This window comes from Malania oleifera, chromosome 13, assembly GCF_029873635.1.
Source record: "Malania oleifera isolate guangnan ecotype guangnan chromosome 13, ASM2987363v1, whole genome shotgun sequence".
Lineage (NCBI taxonomy): Eukaryota > Viridiplantae > Streptophyta > Magnoliopsida > Santalales > Ximeniaceae > Malania > Malania oleifera.
This window is the reverse complement of record NC_080429.1, coordinates 14,232,845-14,255,080: the sequence shown is the minus strand read 5'-3', so window position 1 is coordinate 14,255,080 and position 22,236 is coordinate 14,232,845.

Sequence of the window (22,236 nt, the reverse complement as noted above, 5' to 3'; positions counted from 1 at the left end):
ATTAAATTTTTTTATATTTAATATTATTAAAAAAAATTTATTTTATTATAATTAAAAATTAAGAAAAATTAAATGTAAGTGAGAGTAAAATCAATTTTGGTTCATTGATTTGGTATATCTTTTTTACTTTCTTTCTTTCTTTTTCTTTTTTTTCTTTTTTGATAATTAAACATAAAGGTAAAATTCTTTCAAAATTTCCTTTCCTTTTCTTAAAGTTTTTAAAGTTCCAAACAGGGTCTAAGCATTTAAATTATGGAATTCTTCATGATACCCAAGAACTGCATGTAGCATCGAACAATCTATTCGTAGCAAGCCTATGACCATCATGGATCCATGCGGCAATGCACAAGTTGGAGGAGAGCTACAATGCACAAGCCCTAAATCTTAATTTTTATCTTTCTTTTTTTATTTTTATATCAAAAGAATGAGAAAACTAAAAGGGTTCAAAATTAAAATTTTCTCAATTTTTTCGAGAAATAAATTTTTTTGGGTAAAATTTTAGATAATCTTGTTAGTAAAATTCTTTTCACCAAAAAGGAAAATAGTAAAAATGTTATAATAGAGATTTCTTGATTTTTAAGCCAATTTCTTCTTAAAATGTTCAACACAAAAATATGATGTATGAGTTTTGAAATCATTAAAACAATTTCTCAGTGATCAACAACTTGTGTACAATATAAACTCTCCCCTCTTCCAAGAATCCCATCTGTAGGTATCTCATATTTTATACATACAACAACAATAATAAATAGCCTTAAGTCCCACTAGATGGGATCGGTAACCTGAATTCTTTTCTATCAATTCATCTAAGCGAGGATATTTTTCTCTACTAATTTAAAATCTATTGAGTCTTTTCTCACTTCCTCATTTTAGGTAATTTTAGGCCTACCCTACCTCTACCTCTATCTCTACCTCTACCCTACCCCTTTTAATACCATAAATAATAACTAACTCACTCCTCGAGACATGTGCATTGCTTGGACTGTGTTTCAAATGTCCAAATTATCTAAATCTTCTCCCCCTATACTCTACACATATTGAATAAATATTTAGCAACCACATGTCCACGCTGTTGTGCCGGGCACCCCACTTGTGTCAAACACCAATACTATAACTATTACTATTGAATATATAAGAAATTAAAGTAATGTAGAAACTAATAATAAAACAGTAAAAAAAAAACAAGAAAAAAAATTTATGAGGTTCGGTATGGAATTACGTATGTCCTCAGGCGCCAAATGAAGAGTTGAGTTCTTTATATAGTTTCAAACTCAAGTCTAAAAAACACTTCTTTTCAATGTGGGACAAATAATATAAAAATTCAAAACAACCCTTTATACTAATGTGGAACTATTCTACCAATGTGGGACAAAAAACAACAAATCTCTACCTTGACGATAAATTCAACAAATTTTTCAGTCACCAACATTTTCTGGAGTTCCACATCATCGGCGCCTTCCAAAAATATTCAGACTTGCAGGATATTGATCAAGTCCAAACAATGTTTGAACTTGATTATTGTCGTAATCTTGGTCAACATATCTGCGGGATTTTCAGTTGTAGCAATCTTCTAAAGAAGTATCTTACCTCCATCAATAATATCCCGCATAAAATGAAACCGAACGTCGATGTGCTTCATTCGTGCATGGTAGACTTGATTCTTTGCCAAATGAATAGCACTCTGGCTATCACAAAATACAACAATGTGCTTTTGAACAACTCTTAAATTTTTAAGTAAATCCTACAACCAAATGGCTTCCTTAACAGCCTCTGAAGCTGCCATGTACTCTACTTCTATTGTAGACAAGGCAATGGTAGACTGTAAGGTAAACCTCCAACTCACTGGACCATTAGAAAATGTAAAAACATATCCAGTAGTTTATCAACGTTTATCCAAATCACTTGCAAAATCAGAATCCACATATCCAACAACACGTTGATCAATAGTATTATTTTTTTCAAATACTATACCAACATCAATCGTATTCATAATATATCTCAAAATCCATTTCACAACTTGCCAATGTCCTTTACTCGGATCATGCATATACCTGTTCACCATACTAACAGCTTGTGAAATATCAGGTCTAGTACAAACCATTGCATACATCATACAACCAACAGCACTTGCATAAGGAACCTGTGACATATACTTATGTTCCTCATCTGATTTAGGAGATAAAGCCGCACTAAGTTTGAAATGAGGAGCAAGAGGAGTGCTTACTGGTTTTGATTGCTCAGACATGCCAAAACTATGTACTACTTTCTTCAAATACTGTTTCTAAGACAAACTAACTCTTCCTCTAATTCTGTCCCTGCGAATCTTCATGTCAAGTATCTTCTTTGCTTCACCAAAATCTTTCATCTTAAACTCTTGATTTAGCTGACTTTTCAACTTGTTGATTTCTTCCCTATTCTTTGAAGCTATCAACATATCATTAACATACAAAGTAAATATATAAAAGATCCATTTTGTAGTCTGCGAAAATAAACACAATGATCATGTTTATTTTTTATGCACTTCTGACCCATCATAAACTGATGAAATCATTTGTACCACGATCTTGGACACTCTTTTAAACCATACAACGATTTACCCAGTTTACATACCCAATTTTCTTTTCCAGCAACTTGAAATCCATCTGGTTGAGTCATAGAGATTTCCTCTTCCAAATCACCATGTAAAAATGCAGTTTTTACATCGAGCTAAACTAGTTCAATATCAAATTGTGCTACCAAAGCCAACAATATTCGAATGGAAGAATGTTTAACAACTAGAGAAAACACCTCATTATAATCAATGCCTTCCTTCTGTGCGTAGCCCTTAGCTACCAATCTAGTTTTGGAGCGAACATTATTTGCATTTGGAAATCCTTCTTTCTTTACATAAACCCATTTGCAACCAATTGTTTTCTTACCCTTGGGTAGCTGGGCTAGCTCCCAAGTCTGATTCTGATGAAGAGACTGCATTTCTTCATCCATCGCTCTTTTCCACTTGTTTGATTCAGAGTTCCTCATTGCTTCTTTGAAAGTGTAAGGAACATTATCATCCACAACTGGAAGTGCATAGGCCACCATATCAGTATACCGAGTAGGTTTTCGAATTTCTTGTCTTGGCCTTTGAGAAACAATTGATTCTTGTTGCTATGAAGATTCTCAAATTGAAATCTCCTCTTCTTGTACACTATTCCCCACCGTAACTGGAGAGTTTCCTTGTGTAGTCTCATTTCTCACTGGGTTTCCCAAAATTGTCTCAACCTCCACCTATTGTTAAGTACCACTAGTCTTCTCTTCAACTCGTGACTCCTTGCGTATTGTTTTCTTCATCATCGCAAGTTTATCAAAAGTCACATCTCTACTTAAAATCATTTTTTTCGTCTCTAGACACCAAAGACGGTATCCTTTGACTCTTGCACTTGTCCCCAAGAATATTACTTTCTTGGCTCTTGGATCCAACTTAAATTCTTTAACATGAAAATAAGTCATAGTACCAAATACATGTAAAGAATCATAATCACTAGCAGGCTTTCTAGACCATACCTCATAGGGTGTTTTTCCCCTATTGCAGATGATGGTAGACGATTGATGAGATGACACGCATATCTAACAGCCTCAGCCCAAAACCTTTTGTCTAACCCAGCATTAGACAACATACGTCGAACTTTCTCCAGCAAAGTCCGATTCATGTGCTCTGCCACCTCATTCTGCTGTGGTGTATTTCGAACTGTGAAGTATCGAGCAATACCTTCATAAACGGGTCACTCATGTATTCACCACCATTCTCTAATCTGATCCGTTTAATCTTTTAGCCAGTTTGATTTTCAACTAATTTTTTTCCACTTAAGGAAAATATCACGCACTTTATTTTTATGCTTCATAGAATACACCCAAATTCTTCTAGAAAAATCATCAACAAAAGTGACAAAATAATGCATATCACCCAACAAAGCCGTTTTTGTGGGCCCCCATAGATCTGTGTGGATGTAGTCTAAAATACCTTCAGTTTGATGGATTGCTATGCCAAATTTCACTCTAATTTATTTTCCCAAAATATAATGCTCACAAAATTCAAGTTTGCACACCTTTGTACCCTTTAACAACCTCGGTTAGCTAATTGTTGTAAAGATTTTTCTCCTACATGTGCTAATTACATATGTCATAATTTGGTTGTATTTGAACCAACATCTTTTTCAGAAACAACAGCTGCTGAGCCAATAACTGTACTACCTTGTAAATAATACAAGTTATTTTTCCTTATTCCTTTCATCACCACCAGCGCACCTGATTTAATCTTTAAGGTTCCATCTTTCAAAGTGATAGTGAACCCTTTAGATTCTAAGGCACCCAATTAAATCAGATTCTTCTTTAGGCTTGGAACATACCTAACATCATTCAAGGTCTTAATAGTTCCATCTTGACATTTCAACTATATTGATCCTATTCCAGTTTTTTTACAAGCATTATCATTTCCCATAAAAACAACCCCACCATCTAATTCTTCAAAATTAGAAAATCATTACTTATTGGGACACATGTGATAGGAACAACCAGAATCCAAAATCCACTCACCAAAATAATGTGACGAAGATGTTCCAATAAGAGAAAAATTTGACTCACTTCCATCATCATTGGCTATATTGGCATTAGAATATGCTTTGCCCTAATTCTTCTGCTGTAATTTAGGGCAATCTTTCTTCCAATACCCTCTCTCACGACAAAAGACGCATTCATCTTTAGCAGGTCTCCCACGAGATTTACTCCTCCCATAAGATTTACTTTTCCTTTTAGGCATACAACACTGAGAACGTCCCTTTATTGTTAATGCTTCTGCTGTTTCCTTATGGACCCTCTGATCATTCTTTCTGCATTCAGTACTAATCAATACAGTACAAACAGGATCATAAGTAACTTTATCTTTCCCATACAATAAAATGGTGGTCAAATGTTCATACTCATCAGGGAGAGAATTTAGTAACAATATAACTTTATCCTCATCTTTCACCTTTTCATCCAAATTTAACAAATCGGCCAAAATTTTATTGAAAGCATTTATGTGATCATTAATCGAAATAACTGGTTGATACTGGAAGCGAAACAATTTCTTTTTCAAATAGAACCGATTTTCTAGACTCTTGGCCATAAATGTATCTTCCAATGTTTTCCACAATTTCTTTGCAGATGTCTCCCTCATAACACAATATTTTTGATTTTTGGCGAGACACAGACGAATCATACCACATGTCTGATGATTGATCTTTTCCCAATCTCTGTCACTCATATCTACTAGTTTATCATCCAAAACAATATATAGTTCTTACTAATACAAGATGTCCACCACCTCACATTGCCACATACCAAAGTTATTAGTACCATCAAATTTCTCCACCTCAAACTGAGCATTAGCTATCGTCTTCGATGATGATGTCAAAGCCGAAGGGGTTGGAGTTCATGTGGACAGAGTTTCTTCTACTGCTGCACTAGTTTCTGCCATCTTCTATATATTCAATAGCAACTAACAAAGCAAAAGGCCTAGGATGAATAGTACGTACCAATTGTGTCTACTCTGTTTTATCTTATGAAATTCCACTTTGACCAGGCCGACCTCCAAGGAGCGACTGAGCCGCAATGGTCTTTGAGCACTCACTTAGACAAGGTCTTTCTTAGGCATCAAACGTGGAATCAAGGATCCTAACAAAGGAGCACCTCCGTATCAACACTATTCAACCTAACTCTGATACCAATTGTTGTGTCGGGCACCCCACTTGTGTCAAACACCAATACTACAACTACTACTATTGAATATATAAGAAATTAAAGCAATGCAGAAACTAATAATAAAACAGTAAAAAAAAAAAACAAGACAAGAAATTTACGAGGTTCAGTATAGAATTACCTACATCATTGGGCGCGGATGATCAATCCACTACTTCTTGACAAAGTACAACTTTGAGGTGTGTTTTACAAATGAAGAGTTAAGCTCTTTATATAGCTTCATCCTAAGTCTAAAAAATACTTCTCTGCAATGTGGGACAAATAATATAAAAATTAAAAACAACCTTTTATACTAATGTAAAACTATTCTACCAATGTGGGACAAAAAACAACACACGCGATAGGATGATTGCTCAAATATTGTTTTGGACATAAAGCTTATCCTTTTTTTTTTTTTTTCGTCCTAGAAAATTAGAGAAATAAAAGAATTTGTCCAAAATTAAATTCCTCCTTTTTTGTTGTTGTTAAGTTACAACAAGAGGACTATTAGATTTGGATGAGCTAATCATCTCCATATCCAAAATCTCTTCTCACTTAATCATAAAGTTTGCACCTAAGAATCCAACATAGATGTGTTGATCTCAAAATCATTACGACATGAAGATACATATTGTTTATTTTTTAAACATAATAGTGACAATTAATATTGTAAATGATTCGAACCAAACTAAATTTTACCATGTTCAAATTTATTTTTAAAATTTGAACCAAGTTTACATTTGAGTCAAGTTTGAATATATTTGTTTTAGTTTGTTTATTGTATTACTCATTGAGTTCGAGTTAAGTTAGAGCTTGTTTTTCAACAAAAGAGTGAGATTAAATTATACTGACCAAAAGAGATTGAGATTAATGATAAAGATCAAATTAACATCTTTGTGGCTGTACTTATCTTTGAGCCTCTAAATGAATTTACTAGAAAATTTTCAAGGAACCTAACCTAAAGCTACAAGTCAATTGAAAGTAAATTAATAAATAGACTACTCATAAGTGATGAGTCCATATGAGTTGAGTTCAATTTTGTTTAGATTTAGAAATTTATTTTTTAACAAAATATAATTTTTTTAAAAAAATTTCAAATGGGAGAAGAGAAAAATCCATCAATAAGAGTTTGTTCGTCCTCATTTTTTTATATAAATAAATTATTCTTAAGCCTATAAACGAGGGAAACATAATGATTGCTATGGATGAGCATTCAAACTGATTGCTTTATTTACTTGAAATTTCTAAGAAAAAATTATTGTTTATTGATGTGCTATTTAGTTTATTGATGAATTTGACCGTTCTTTTGCTAGATTTTTTTTTAGGGTTGGGTTTGTGCCTTATATACACGCATGCATTTTGGTATTTGTGTACAAGTTTATGTCTTCCCAAGTTGATGAACGATTTTTAGTTACTATTTTGGTTAAGGTGGAGTCAAGATTTTATAGGATTAGAGGTCAAATTAAGGTGCTTATACTTGACATAAGGGCTCTGTCACGCTCCAAACCTGTAGGTTTAAGGTGAAATTTCTTATAATAATTACACTGCGGGCGTAAGAAATAGAAATAGCAGAAATAAATAAAATCTCATAAATTTTTATTTCAGAGTGCTAAATAACTGCATTACATGAATATATCCAACATCAAAATTAACATTCTTAAAAATTTCAAAACATAAAAACGTTTCTAGTTGGTACTATACTAGTATTTATGTTAAACTGCTCTTTGTCTGCAAGGTAGGAGAATAATTGGGTGCGACAGCATTTAGTAAGTAAGAAAGATTATATCAGTGTGTAGCTATGATGAGTTTTACTGTACCATAATTCTGTAATAGTTAACATTTAATACTATAGTTTCAAAACTGCATTTATAAAACTAAAAAAATATTTATAAATTTCTGCATAAAATTATTTCTATTAAGCTATAGTTGTAACTTTTGCAATTGTATACTATAACTGTTAACTGTAAACTATAACTGCTTTTTAAAATAGTGAGATGCAACTGTAATACTTATATACATTTTCTCTAATACTTGTTCTATAAAACATCCGTTAGGCTTGTAAACTATGGGTCATGTTTACCCCTTGTGGCAAGGTTGTGTAGTTTGTAGACTGGACTTAACCGGTAGCCAACCAAATAAAGTCAAACTATAACTGTAAGTGAAATTTTCCCTATTAAGTCCTGATCCGGAACCAGGTGTGCAATTGGGAGAATCCACTTCTCTTAAAACGACTTTGTAGAATAGTGTGGGTACACTCTCTATAGCTATAAATTGTAAGCTACGATACCAAATATTTGTAACTCTGTAATCTCTTAGCCAAAACAGTTTTTAAGACATACTAATACATAATTCATGTTGTAACGCCGCGAACCCGAAAACCCGGTCCGGTGCGTTATACCTGATTAACCGTGCTTTGTGGCGCCCCGAACCTACCTTGTGGGACTCGTGTGCCACGTCATTCATTTTACTGTACCAATTATTCCATTAATATTTACGCAGCGAAAAACATAACTATAGTTCTCAATCAGAATAATACTAGAGTTTTCTACATCTATCTATATTCCAACATAAATCATACATCCACTTGTATCCACATATATACATAACTCCAAAACATAAACAACAACTTCTAGTATTCACATTCATTTATTTCTCAGATGACTTAAAACATAAAACATAAATTTATACAAAATATCATCAAGTTTATACCCTTTTTCTTCCTTTCTTTAACTCAAAAATGCTATAATAACCTCGAGCTCTCTAAGTTCAATCTCTTGGAGGTCCTAAAAAAGATAAATTTGTATTCGAGTGAGACACATCTCAGTAAAGTAAAAAATAATATATTAAAACAGCGTGTGACCAACATGAGGTTATAATCAACATAATATTTAACATTTGCAGATCTTAACATGATTTTTGAAATCATTTTCTAAACCTAATCAATCACATGCAAGATATTTTACCCACGAGAAAATCCTAAGGATATGGGTGATTACCCGCCCATACAAGTAGCACCTGTAAAGACCCGGTGAATTATATTAATTGAATAATAGGATGAGGAAGAAAAAGAAATTGTAAATTAGAATTCAACAGGGTCTCGTCGACAAACGCATCGCGTTTATCGACAAACATGCTTGATGGGATCGTTGACGGGGATACGCGTCTCATCGACGAGAAGTTACCGAGGGGCTAATTTCAGCTCTGAATTTCATCAACGAGAAGAAGCATTCATCAACGAACTCCCTTCATGTCCTCGTTGACGAAGTGACGTGTCTCGTCAACGAGGGCAGGTGTATAAATAGCCCTAAACTTGGATTTCAGCGCATATTTTTCAAGAAAATCAGATTTCCTCTCTCTTGTTTGTCCCCTCTGCCTTCTCTCTAAGATTTTGGGTCCGTTCTTTGATCGACGATCTGAGTTGCCACGCTACTCCTGGGGAAGTTCTCTTCAAGTCTGCTGGAGGAGATTGTTGGTGGGGCTAACTTGGACTCCATCCCAAGTTCGGGGTAAGGTTTTATGTTGAGTATTTGACTTTCCTACAATTATAGAAAAGGTAGCATTTGAAGAAATACTGAAGTGTTGTTTGGGGCAATGTTGTTTTTAGGGTGTTGAACGGAGAACCTTGTGGGTGCAAGACTAGCCATTTTAGGGACTTTCTCGTAGTTAGGTAAGGGAGTAAACTAAAGCAGTAGTTTTTCATGAAAATTATTATTATTTTATAGAAGATTAATTTTTAGAAAGCATGTACTATGTATGAGTATATTTGGGAAAATATATACTTATATATATTTGGAAAAATACTACTGTTACACAAGAATATGTTTTAAGTGTAAAATGTCAGAAAATGTAAATTTAGAACAAATTTCATGTTTTATTCAGTTTGTGTGACTTGAATATTATTTCATGTATATTGTATTATGTTAAGTCAGATTTACAGAAAAAGCATGTTTACAGTTATTTTTAGGAATAACATGATAAAACAGGAAATTATGGTTTGATAAACAATACATATGCTCATTTCAGTATTTATGATATGTTCGGCTCAAGGCCGTGATTGATAGTTGGCGCAAGGGTACAATTATGTATGTTATCCGGAACAAGGCCATGATTATTTATGTTATGGCAGAATTCAAAAAATGTGATCAATCTATTTATGTTAAAACAGTATATGATTATGTACTATATGATATCAAAACTCATATGATAGTTCAAATTAGTTTTCAGGAGCACGATACAATAGCTATATAGTTCAGTTCAATTCAGACTTATGCTAACTACCCCTGTCAATAGAGGGGGTGGGAGATGGATAGTCGATGTGACTTTCAGTGAGAGTTGTAGACGCCCACCTGGCAGTCCGGACCAAGGTGTGGCAGCCCATCGTACTTACAGACATTTTTGACTCCGCAATGGTCGACCAGCCATTGTCGGGTCCCGCCTTCAGACTGCACAACCCGTCATGGGGGGTAATACATGAAATTAGCTAGCTATTCATCTTGGGTAAATTTCAGTACTACTATTTATAGTAGATGATTTTATAAGCACTGAGATACAATATGATTTAGTATAACTATGAAATTGTAAGCTTAATCAGTTACGATATTATTAGTGTTTTAAGGCATGTAATATGTACTGTATATATATATATTATAGCACGCAAATATTCATATTACCACACAACTGTATTTAGTTTATTTCCCTTACTGAGAGGTGTCTCACCCTAGCTTTAAATTATTTCAGGAAATCCAGACAGATAGGTGGACCGAGCTCCGGGCTATTAGAGGCAGTTTTACTGCCCCGCTAGGAGGGTGAGTTTTTGAACTAGGGTCAGTAGGTTTTTTATGTAAGATCCTAATTTTATCTTTTGGTGTTTTCAGGATTGTATATATACAGTAATATGGTGGAATGTAAGTAACTCTGGTATTGTATTTTATAGTTGGGTGGATGAAATTTATATTTACTGTTGCATAGGTGTCCGCTGTGTACAACAGGTGTGTCCCCGTTACCCATGGGTTCGGATTGACTTTGTTATGTTATAAGTTAATGGTACCAGGGTATTTAATGTGGTTGATTATATTGTAGTAAATTAAGCAGGTCGTTATAGCACCCCTCTACTCTTATGCTTTAGGCAACCCGAAGGTCACAACTGAAGCATACCAAGGCACTCACCTTACTTAGTAAGCCCTCAGGTGAAGAAGTAATCTCGTACTTACACCGTTCATACAAAATTTTACCAGCGAAGGCTCCCAAGAATAGGGAAATCTACCCTGCCCATACAAGTAGTTTCCCTCTGCCCTATTACGTTATGCAGCCTATTGCTACACCTGATACTAACTAGAGTACTCGCCTTTCTCAGCAAACCCTTAGGTGAAGAGTTTGCCCTGCCCAAACGTAACATGTTATACTAGCACACATAATGATACTACCATAATACATTATTCTATCTATCATTTATCCTGCCTTTCACAACTATTCACATTTTCATCTTTTACATTTCATTTCATTTCACTTTACGTGACTTTTTCCATTTCACATTGTTCACATTTCATATTTCATTTCCATTTCATTCTCATTTTCATTTCATAATACACCCAGCATCTTTCAGCTGTTTTGTGTTAGTCCCACCATCTTTCAGCTGTTTTTGGTTCCATGGTTGTATTAACACTCACATGCAACATACTTCATATAACAATTTCATTTCAATTCATTTCTTGTATGTCCTGCATCTCATACATATAACATAATTCCACACAGAATTCTATTTTACTCATGCCACACTATTTAGCAATAAAATTCATATATTTCGGTAAAATATGCCAACCAACATTTAACATTCACATACTGAAAATATACCTTTCATTTCTTACATAATTATTCTCAAAATATCTTTCACTTTTATTAGTCCATTTTCACACATACATATCTAATAATATAGCTCTAGGCTCAAAAAACGTAATTTAAACGGTTGACATTTTAAACCCATACAAATACATATACACATATTTATTCATTACATATTTCATTTTCGAGTTAATTCATAAAAATCTGGTTTAATATATATTTTCCCTTACTAGTTTTCTTGAACTACGCCAATAGGAATCCCAAAAAGATGCCTATGACACTCACCCGGACCCTGGTTCAAAAACCCTAGTTTAATTAAATAAACCCCAAATAAACTACTATTTCTACATTTTCTTAACTTATAAACCTTAAATAAACCCTTAAAATACCCAAAATTGAGAATCTTAACCCTTACCTCAACTTAGAAGCGTTTTCCGAAAAGTTCAGTTTAGAAAACTGTTCCGTTAGATGTGTAGAGAATCTTCCCTAGAACACCGTAACGGTCTCCGATCGTCAATTCGGGTTGATCTGGGCTAGAAAGTTAGAGAGAAGGCAGAGGGACTTTTTAGAGAGAGAAAAAAAGCAGATAAAATGAGTTTCTTCACGTGGAAGCTTCCCAAAATCCTTTTATACTCGACTTTGCCACGTGGCCTCATCGACAAGTAGAGAGGATTCGTCGATGAGTCGCGAAAAGATCTTCATCGACGAGCAGATTCATTCGTCGACGAGTCTTAAAATCTGAAATTTGCTCATTTGGGATCTTCTCGTTGACGAGGAACTGAACTTTATCGACGATCTTTAGTAGAACACTCGTCGACGAGGACATGAAACTCGTTGACGAGATCTGCTGTTCCCTTCTTTCAAAATTTTTCCTTTTCCCCCTTATTCCTTATTTATCTATTCCATCTATTATTTCCCTAATTATTTAATCATTAAAATTTTCTGGGTCATTACACATGCAATAAAAATAACATCATAAAATCATAATTGCTCATTGTTTCATAAAACATGCAATGCACTTTAATAAAAATAAGTTCATGTTGTAACGCCCCGAACCCGCCAAGTGGAGCCTGAAGGTTACATGTTTCTTTCACTTGTTTCTGATACCATAACCTATAATCATGTAGCGGAAAAAATAAACAATCTCAATTTGAATACTAGAGTCTATCTATAAACCCCCAAAACAACTGCATCCATTTGTTTATATTACATCCCAGTATTTAAAAAAAACACAAATTACACATAAACTATTCTTTTAATCACCCCAAAATTTACCAAAAAATACTACCCTACCCGAAGCTCTAAGCTCGATCACCTGATGGACCTGAAAATAATTATTTTCTAGGGTAAGACACATCTTAGTAAAGAAGAATAAAACATAACAGTGTGTGGCATGGAGTTTAAATAAATACAAAATATAATCATTTATTATTCAACATTAGGAGAGGAAGCACATACAAATTACACTCACACTGTCGCGACGTCCTGGACCCGCCAAACCACATTAGCAAAATGGGTGCGGCTGCGAACTAGGAAAAATGGATGTGTGATTTTGACAATGTGATTTTCATGGAAAAACAACGTGTGATGGAGTCGCCACTAACCTTTTGGAGTGTGGTTAGAACACTTGATTGCTATCCCGTTAGGGGTATAATCAGTCTACGTTACCAGAGTTGGGCTCGGGAGTACGATTATGGGAGGGGAAGGTGTTAGCACCCCCTACACACCCGTTCTTACAAACGGTACTAGATTAATTGAAGATTATCCCACAAATTTAATATAATAAGCCTTTAAGATTATCCCTTTCCAAAAAATCAAAGAAAATGTACAAAACAAAATACTATATAAGTATTCCCTCATAACCGGGGCAATCCAATACTCCAAAGAGTCCATGCCCTTTGTTGCAATCATCGGGAAGGAAAATCGAGAAAATAGAGTACAAAATACTCTCCCGGATTTTTGAAATCTTTATAGAGTTTTCTGAGTATGAAGAATAATATCCCGAGAGGTTTTGGGCATATTCGGGATGAAAATGGCTTTCAGCATTTTAAAAGTATTTTTGTGATTTTTTTCTGGGTGTGAAAATATTTTTTTTATGATTTTCCCGAACTTCAAAGTAGCACAAATAAAATTAAGACAGAAACCATGGAAGTCAAGTTTGAAAATATTTTCGGGATTTTTTGATTTTCCTGACATTTTTTTTGTGGATTTTATGGGAATTTTCTAGATATTTAAAATGAGAATAAACAAGTGAAATGGGGAAAACCGGCGTGAACCGATTCGTGGGGCGAACTGGTCAAACATTGACCAGTCCAGGAAAAAACCAGTTTAAGGTCTTGGTTGAGACCAATGGGTTCAGAGTATGTCTATGGACACGAGCTTGGATGTTGAGCGGATGGATGTGTGTGCATGTGCATGAGATGCGGGCATGTGAGTGAGTTGTGCACATGGATGTGAGTGTGGGTGCATGCACAGATGAGCACATGCATGAATGTGTGTGCATGTGGGTGGTATGAGTATGGTGTACGTATATGCATGAATGCATGACCATGGGTATGCGTGGACATAGGTGCATGTATGAACGTATGCATGCATGTGCATTGCATATGGATAAATGTATGTATCCATGTATCATGAGCATGTGTGTGAGTTTGTAGGAATGGGCACGTGTGTATGTAACCAGAGTACGTGTGTTTGAGAGCGTATGCATGCATGTACATAGAGGTGCTTGTGCGAGTATGCATGCATGTGCACAGAGGTGCTTGTGTGAGTGTGTTCACGCATGTGTGTGCATGTATGTGTGTGAGTGTTTAGAATGTGTGCAAGTGAGCGTGTGTGATGGAATTATTTTCCAAATGACTTGGAATTTTTTTAGGAATTTTCTCTTATTTTTCCAGATTTTTTTGGCATTTTCTTGGATTTTTATGAGTTTTTATGGATTCATTTGAAGTTTGGGATAAATTATTTGAAATAAAATAAAATAAACCGGTGAGAACCAATTTGGGGGGGTAGGACCAGTCAAAGTTGACCGGTCTAGAAAGACCAGTTTAGGGTCCGAGTCAGGACCAGCGTGCCACGTGGCGTCTTCCAGGTGGCTGGGAACATTTGGATGGGTGCATCTATCGGGGCCGTAATCCAACGACTTACCAGGAGCTGCTTTGGGCATTAATGACTGGGGGATAGTATGACCATGTGTCACATGGCATGTGGAATAGAGGAATGCACACCTGGGGGAACTAGCCACCATTTATTGCTCTTGACCTGGTGATCTCGGCCGTTGATGCATGGGGGATCGAACGGCGGGGGACGGAGCTCATCAGGATTGCTGTCGTTGACTAGATCGGAGCCGTTTGGGGTGCGTGAGGATCCAACGGCTCTCCGTGAGCCATTGATGTGGAGGAGACAAGCGCAATAACTGCTCTCTAATGCGAGGATCTCAACCATTAACAGGGAAGACAATTCGAGGGCGGTCAAGAGGCTGCGTAACTCTCTTGATCGAACCTTCAAGGTGAAGCCACGTGTTCCAATTGGATGGTTACAAGTGTGGACATATTTAAACCCAAATTTTTGTTTTATTCATCATTTTCGTCTCTTTCTTCCAAGAACTCTCTCTCTCGCTCCTTCTCTCTTTCTCTCGTTTCTTTCTATTCCTCTTTGCATGAAACCCTAGGTTCGACAAACCAGTTCCTCAATCTCCTCAGGATCTTCTCTTTCTCCGTTCTCTCACCTTTCTCTCTCGAAGGCCAGGGACGGATCCTTCTCTCGCAAACCCTTTTCCTTCTCAGAAAAGCTCTATCTCACAGGATCTGGACCCTCGGGCTCCATTCCTCATTTCTTTCCATAACTCCCTCTTCTAAAAGGTCTGAATCCAAGTTTAGATATTCGATTCCCCTTGAAATCCTAACTTTTCGAACCCTGCTTCATCAACAAAAAACTGAGTTTCGGGCGTAATGGAGAAAGATGAATGCTCAGAGGTGCTTCGGAGTGAACCGAAGTTCAGGGAGGTGAAAAAGGGTCATTCAGTTTTTGACCCTGTTCTGAGAGAGAAATAGATAAGTTCCCCCTTTCTACTTTGTGTATTTTCTATTTTCAAAACTTTGTTTGAAGCACAATACTATTTCTTATTTGTGTGATTTGGGAAGTGATGATCTGGTTGGTTCGGTTCAGATTAGGGTTAGGGTTTTTGTAGGGAATTGGCATGAGGTTGAAGACGAGGCGACTCATCTCAACTCGGTGGGTCAAGGAAGGGTTAACTCACCTGAGTCAACCCGGAGTGAGTTGGGGGGGGGCTCTTATGAGTCCGAGTTAGTCACATGACTGTCACGTGCAAGAGGTTGGGCTTTTGAGTGGTTTTTGAAGCTAGGCTGGTTAGTTTAAAAATAGGTAATGGGCTCATTTTGAAAGTTGGGTTAGTGGGCTCCTTTAAAAAGCTGGGTTAGTGGGCTTATTTACAAATCAGGTTTTTGAGCTGAGTTTTAAAGGACAGTTGGGCTGGGGGTCATTCAAAGAGGTTGGTGGGCTGATTTTAAAAGAAAAAAATTGGGCTGGATTTATTTGAAACAAAAGTCGGCCCAAGGTTAATTTTAAAAAGGGTCTAGGAGGCTTTAGAACATAGGCCAGCCCACTTTCAATTTTTTTTTAAAAAAAAAGGTTTTGGTTTACTAAAAAAAGACACGGACCTGGGGATTTTATTTAAAAACAATTGGGTCCTTGAACTTCTGGGTCTAGTGTTTGATGGGTTTGTTCGAATACGCTCCCGAGCCTAGTGTATGTGATCTGAATCCTCTGGAGTTTTCCCCCTCTCTTTGCACTGTGTCTCTGCTTCCTCTCTTCTCTATTTGATCTCTGCAGGGTTTCTGTAGAGCCACTCCTCTGTAACCTCTCTTTTGTCAGTTTGGCAGAACTTCCCCTCTCTTTCTAATTTCTTTCTCTCCCAATTCTCGCAAGGTTTCTTTTCTATCTCCCCCCCTTACAGTGTGTGGGCTCTTCCCTATTTATAGGGGGCTGGGGTGGCCTCTTGGCGCCAAATTTCCCCCTAATGACAGATTTCCCCAACTTATTCCCTATGCTGGCAGGGAATATTTTTCCAACTGATTTCAATTCTCTTTGTGCGCGCATGTGAATGCATTTTGTTTTATTTTTGATTTTCAATTAACTAATTCTCTCTATTCTTTTCTTTTGTGCGCAGGTAAGCTTGTGGGAAAATTCTAGCTAGCAGTAGGGCATTGGAGGGCATGGCATCTTCTTTGTGCATTTTGATTTTTATTTTGTATTTATATTTTTCGTTTTTAGCTTTCTTTTTGACTGATGTATCCTATGTGTACCCCCGAGGATTCTCTCATGCAACATTAACTTGTACATCTTATTTTGCACTTTTCACTTTTTCATATGTAATTTTTCATTGTTTATTTTCTGCCTGCCTGTGCATGTACCATCCTAATGCATGACTTCACTTGCACGTGCCCCTCCCCCTTTTTGATTAATAACATTGTGACACATGCCCTTCAATTTTGACCTTCTGTTGACCAATTTGTCTAAAAGACACTTGGTAATAAAATGACTTTTAAGTCCTAATCACAGTTAGGGTTTTTAAAGCTTGAAATACCTATCCCATTTAAAATAAGAACTCGATTTTCAACAAAAACAATATTTAATTTTGAAATCCGAACCATGGTTAAAAGAATTTTTCAAAAATATCACTTTATTTGGAAATCACTGGACTCTGACTAAAATTAAAAAGAACCTACACCTAGATAAAAATTGGGTTTAAAACTAGAAAAGTCAAAATGGGTCGAAGCTTATCCTCGACTTAAAATGAAAATTGGAGAGTCAATTTTGAAATTAAAATTTATTCGAAGCGTCGGGGCATATTTTCAAAAATGAAATTGATCTTGGAGTTAAAAAGGCTTGATTTAAAAATGATTGACATTTGGAAAAAGGACTCAAATCTTTCTTAGAACATTGGGACGATTGTTATTTTGGATATTATTACGGAAAAAAAAAAAATTTGTAAACTAGGCAGGTCGTTACAAGGTCTGTATCCACACATGACTCACATCCACACAGGAAATACCATCCACATAGGAAATACCATCCACACAGGACTCACATTCACAAAGAATTCTATAATGAAATATTTATAAAGTAGAAGGAGAAAAGATATACATTTTCAAATTACTCCTTCTTAGTCGTTTAAGTTCAGAGTGACGTTCTCCTCTCTCTCAGTTTCTCTATAACTTTTATGGTTCCCAAAGATTCCTTAGTACTACTGCAAGACATAATTCTTTTCAAAAGCATTAGTAACTAAGGCACAATATGAAATGCATGACACTCAAAATGATATGCATTGAATTCATTTCATGCTCATTCAAATCATTTTCAAGTATGAGAAACTTTGCATTTTAAAATCATTTTCATTGGGATAAAATTTCTTTTGAAAAACACTTTCCAAATCCACCAATTAATTGATTTTACAAAAAAAAAATTTCCAATTTTCAAACAGTAAAATCTATATGTTGTGAAATGGATCGTATAATGAAGATGCACAGTGGAATAAACAACAACAAGTGAATGTAAATAACACACACAGTCAGAACAAGATCAACACAAAGATTTACGTGGTTCGGCAAAGCCTACATCCACAGAAGCAATGTCACACAAATTTCACTAAGGAAATTAAAATGTACACAATACACTTCAATAATGATCATATCTCTTCTTAAAATATGCCTAGATGACATATATAGAAGTTCCTCGGAGGTTTCCCCCCATTTGCCCAACTACTCAACGTTCAAAAATTCAAAATTCAGAAAAACTATCGTAGCCTAGGCGCCTCTCGTCGACGAATACAGGGCCTCGTCGACGATACCAAGAAGACCCTTTGTCAACGAATATAGGGTTCTCATTTACAATGCCAGAAATCTAAAAATTTCTTGCACTCGGTAATTATTCGTCGACGAGCTTCAGAGCCTTCGTCGATGAACCTCTATTGTTCCCTCGTCGATGAGTCCTGCTATGCTGCCCCCTTCATGTTTTTCCTCCTTCCTTCTTTACTTATTAAAATAGAAGTATAAAAGTCATAAATAACAATCTCCACCTTGGCGATTATACGCCCTTTAGGAGAATCTCAAAAACATGAACTGTTTCTCTTTGAACTTAAAAACACTTAGTTGGGTATGTCTCCCTTTTATCACTTGGAGACATGGAGTAAGTCCAAGCAATGCTTGAACTTCTCTGAAGTAACTGATTTGGTCAGAATATCTGTTGCATTATCAAATGTGTGAACTTTCTCCAACACAAGTTCACCCGAAGCAATCAATTCTTGAGCTCTATGGAACCTCATAGCAATTTGCTTGGTCCTAACATAGTATACCTGATTCTTCGCCAAGTAAATGACACTCTGACTATCACAATGCGGCACCACACCATCTATTGTAACCCTAGCTCTCTGACTAAACCAGTAAGCCATAAGGCTTCCTTTGCAGCTTTGACAACTGCCATATACTCCGCCTCAATTATGGACAATGCAACCAGAGACTGTACCATGGATCTCCAACATACTGGTCCTCCTACAAGGGGGGAACACATATCCCGTTGTAGACCTTCTATCATCCATATCTCCAGCATAATCTGCATCAATAAACCCCTTAACTAAAGGACAACCCTATTGCTTGCCGAACATGATGCCCTATTCCGATGTACCCCGCAAGTATCTAAGTATCCATTTGATGGCTTCCCAATGTTGCCTTCCTGGATTAGAGAGGAACTTGCTCACCATGCTTACCGCATGAGCCAAATATAGCCTCGTAAATACCATGACATACATTAAACTCTCCACAACACTAGCATAGGGGACCTTTGACATGTCCCAGATTTCCTTATTCGAACTTGGGCAATCTCCAGTAGACAACTTGAAATGATTAGCTAGAGGTGTACACACCGATCTTGCATTAGCCATGCTAAACCTCTTCAACACCTTCTAAACATAACCGCCCTGAGATAACCATAATCTGCCTACAGTCCTGTCACGGCAAATCTCCATCCCAAGTATTTTCTTGGTTGAACTAAGATCCTTCATGTCAAATTCCTTATGCAACAGGTCCTTTAACTGATTCACCTTAGTTAAATCTTTTGCAGCTATTAACATGTCATCGACGTACAATAACAAGAAAACAAGAGAACCATCCTCAAGTTTATTCACATAAACGCAGCAATCATACTCACACCGTTTGTAGCCAATCTTCATCATGTATGAATCAAACCGTTTATACCATTGTCTTGGAGATTGTTTCAGCCCATAAAGATATTTCTTCAACCTACAAACAAAATTTTCTTTTCCTGGTTCAATAAATCCCTCTGGTTGTGCCATGTAGATTTGTTCCTCTAAGTCAAAGTGAAGAAACATCATCTTCACATCCATTTGTTCCAAATGAAGATCGTAATAAGTTACCAACCCCAACACAACCCTAATAGAAGTATGTCGGACCACTGGAGAAAAGATCTCATCATAATATATCCCCTTCTTTTGTGAGTATCCTTTTGTCACCAATTGTGCCTTGAATTTCTCTTCTTCTTTTTCTAAAATTGTCTCCTTCTTCCTATACACCCATTTGCAACTTATCGGTCTCTTCCCATCTGGAAACTCCACCAAATCCCAAGTTAGGCTCTTGTGTAATGATTCCATCTCCTCAATCATTGCTCCCATCCACCTATCTTTCTCCTGGTTGTGCACTGCCTTTTGAAAAGAAGTTGGATCGTTGCAACAAGTAAGGAAAGCATAAGATACTAGGACCACGATCATAGGACCACGATCATTTTTGTTGCCCTGAGCTTCCAACTCCCCCTGCACAACATGTTCATCACTGCCCCAGCTTTCTGGCTCATGTTTCTGTTCATCAAACTCCTGAGTACGCTTCACCATAGTCTTCTCATCAAAGACTACATCTCTATTAATCACCACCATGTTTGCCATTGGGTCCCACAACTTATATCCTTTCACACCCTCTGGATATCCCAAGAAGATGTAACGACTTAGACCTCTCCTTACTAGAAACGTGGACATAGGCTGGACATCCGAATACCTTCAATTCGGAGTAGTCTACTACATTTCTCGTCCAAACCTTTTCTGCCACTTTACCAGCTAGTGATGCCCTCAGTGACCGGTTAACCAAAAAACAAGTCATACTAATTACCTCGGCCTAGAAATTCTTTGGTAGTCCTACATTCAATTTGAGACATCGAGCCCTATCAGTATATGATAGGTTTGGTATATTTAATTTAGATTGTACATAAAAGTTTGATGGGGTATGCAGTTTATTGACATTGCTGGAGCTGGAAGTAATTCAAATTTTCTCCTACATCTAGAAAATCACAAGCTAGTTGAGGCTGAAGCTCTTTGGTTATATAATTTGGAATTGAATGAAACATCACAATGCTACTTATATGGCTGTTCTGAATTCTGGGTGTAGTTCGTTGATTGAAGATCCCTGAAGGTTAATGTCGTGCTCCAGAATTTTGATTGGTTGGCTACTGCACTTTTGCTTTATAACTACTATGCAGCTATCTGTATGTGACACCACTGAATGATGGAGAATATTAATAATAGATATTCAAAGAAGTAGTAGGGATTTCCAAGTTGATTTAGTTCCCAGATCTGGTTTTGATGCAATTATGAGGGGTGTTACCACAATGCTATCAGTTAATGCTGAAGTGATTGCTGCAACTTGCTGCTTATCCCAATGGCATCAATGGTTGTGGAGTTGTTTCAGTATGAATATAACAGGAGCAGAAAGCAGGTCCAGTAAGACGTGGACTGATTGTGATTAACTGAATGTTGAAGATACACTGCCTTACTTAATGATTAGAGATGCATCAATGATCATAAGATAATGCAGAATTGAATGTTGAAGTTGCACTGCTGTACTTAATGATATCATTGGGTGTGGATATGAAGCATTATGAATTTAAAAGGAGTAATATACACTTCTAGAAATAGAATGAACTTGATGATTGGATGATCTCTGCCTTGAAGATGGATGCATGATCAAAAGAGCTATTATGATGCAACTGTGAAGTATGACTCAATAGAGTAGATTGATGTAGATGCCCTGGGCAACTTAATGATATCTTCAGGGGTGGTGTGGGCTCATTAGGGACTTAAAAGGAGGAACCTAGATTTCCATTATCCCTATCTTGGAGATGCTTAAGGGGACACAAAGGTACACTTTTTGTGAAGTTTTTGATAAATCAATGTAATTATTGACTCTTGAATATTTTTAGTTGTTCTGAAATTTTGTGATTACATGTTATGTTGATTGATAGATTTGAGGATCTTAACTCTTATTGACCTGAAATGTATCTCTAATATATCCTGGGTATGCCCAGTTCACTTGTACATATTCGATTTTGATCAATACATTTTCTTTACTGATAAAAAAAAAAAAGGAGTCTGGTTCATCCGTTCTACCACACCATTTTGCTGAGATGTCCGACAAACTGTAAAATGTCTCTTGATGCCCTGCTCTGCACAAAACTCCATAAATCGAGAATCTCTGTACTCGGTCCCATTATCCGACCTTAAATATTTGATTCTCCTCCCTATCAGGTTTTCCACTTCAACATTCAAAATCTTAAAATTGGCAAATGTAC